At 34.1% G+C, this 2160-nt stretch overlaps 1 protein-coding gene across 1 annotated transcript in view; it reads left to right on the forward strand.

Annotated features, from left to right (window-relative positions):
- Window positions 1-2160, forward strand: part of LOC107727371 (protein AHNAK2-like) — a 25308-nt gene that overhangs the window by 913 nt on the left and 22235 nt on the right. The window lies entirely within an intron of this gene.

Below are 2160 nucleotides of genomic sequence, written 5' to 3' on the forward strand. Positions count from 1 at the left end.
GTGTGTGTGTGTGTGTGTGTGTATAATATATATATATATATATATATATATATATAATTTGATAAAATATGTATTTTAAAAAAAACACAAAAAAAAAACATACAAGATGCATACATAAGCCAAAGTGTCTCTTCAAAGTCCAAGATTCCATAACATACTGATATATTTATAAAATTGTTAACAGGATTTTTAAATAAAATATGAAGTTGTAGGTTATACATAAGCCAAAGTATCTCCACAACAAAGTGATATATATTAGTAAACAAACAAATAAATAAAAAAAATTATATAAAAATATTTGAAAATACACTTTGTATATGTATTCATCTTATGCACCTTCTTTGTCTAATGTTTTCTATCTTTGGTTGTGTCATTCTGTGTTACAGTACCTTGTTGGTGCTCTTTTTGGCTTCATTATCAAAGGACTTTGAAATCCAATTAACCCGCTAACCAAACAGCTCCAAGTCATTTGGTCACCTTGTCTCATTTAATTCAACTAGCAGCTTTATCTATAGTTTTTTTTTCTTTGACCTTCAGATGAACTTCAACCTCTTTAGTTATACAAACAAACACTTGGAGTGACCTAAATGAGTCAAGAGATATATTTTAGACATCTTACAAGCTGCAATGAGCAACCAATACATCTCACAGTACAACGGCTGCATGACAGCTTAATTACTAGATATACAACCAAGAATGGCAGGATTTAATTAAATCAAATGTGTTTTTGTGCTCTGGTTTTATACAGACATGAACTGGCTTTTCCATGACGCTAAATGTTTGTGAGATTGCATTAACACAATCTCTGCTATCTGAGAAAATTATGTAATTATGATCACGAATACTTTACAAGACTATCGTGTCAGCAGAATAGACTTAAAAACTACATTATTCTAAACTGCTGTGTCAAAGCACAGTAACCGTATATTTTGTCAAAATTTAGTTTTAAGCCAAATCAAGTCAATCCTATGACAAATGGGTTTGGCTTTGCTTTGCTCATATTCTCAGAGTGTGAAAATTGATATAAGATCAATCATAATTCAATCAAAAACTTTTCTCTTTAGTTGGTGTCTTTGTGATTTGGCTCTGTAGAGCAGTATAAACGCTGGTGGGCATGGCTCAAGGTCTTTGTGAGGGATGTAGACTTGTGAGACTTGGATAATGTCCAAAGTACACCAACTGAGCATGATGAGCAAGACGTGGATGAGAATGAATATTCTGAATTAGTGCATAGGCCAGCTGATATATGCACAATGGAAAAAGAAGAGAAATAAAAATCTGTAAAAACTGTACATTACCATATACAGAAAAAATAATAACTCTATATTGAACAAGACATTACAGTACAGATAACTTTACAGTAAAAAAGTTTAAAAATCATATTGATAGAGAAGCTCTAAAATATTAGTGCATCAGCAGGCCATTAAATACTTATTGATTTTACCCACTTAGTCCACTCGTAAAAATAGTTATAACTATTAGCATCTCACTAATGCCCTCCTGCTAATGAATAAATTATGAATTTGAGAGTATTTGCATTTTTTCATGGTTTGGCTTCACGGAATTGACTCAAGTTGAACATTACTGAAAAAATTAAGAACAGGTTTTGTGTATTGACATGTCATACTGTATTTTTAACTGTGAGAATATTGAGCGATATTTAAAGGCACAGTAAACAAACAAACAAATAAATGGTAACACTTTACTTAAAGGTCCCCTGAAATGCTTAGAAACACGCAGCGTTACTCTATGTGTTGAAGTCATTTTAACTGAAACAGGAAGACAGGGCGGAACATATCAAGCAGCCCCGCCCCTTTTTAAAATAGCCAATAGCGTTCGTTTATATCACAGCTTGGGCTAGAGCCGTTCAGAGCCGTTGAGCTCCGTAAAGCTGCATTTGACAGGGTATGCCAGCCACAATCTCATCCATATTGCTATAAAATATAGCATTCTGTGTAGAATTCAAATAGCTCCGATACATTTTGTGGTCTGCACTGACTCGCGCATGTGATCCGCTCCGTGCTATCGTATCTCTGGACCGGAGCAGAGCGTGTGGGCGGTGCGGTGGTTAGCGTGACAGCGCGAAACCAGACTTCTTTTTTTACTTTACTTTACTTTTACTTTTAGTCATTTAGCAGACGCTTTTATCCAAAGCGACTT

This window comes from Sinocyclocheilus rhinocerous, unplaced genomic scaffold (assembly GCF_001515625.1).
Source record: "Sinocyclocheilus rhinocerous isolate Xijiao unplaced genomic scaffold, SAMN03320098_v1.1 scaffold756, whole genome shotgun sequence".
NCBI classification, from domain to species: domain Eukaryota; kingdom Metazoa; phylum Chordata; class Actinopteri; order Cypriniformes; family Cyprinidae; genus Sinocyclocheilus; species Sinocyclocheilus rhinocerous.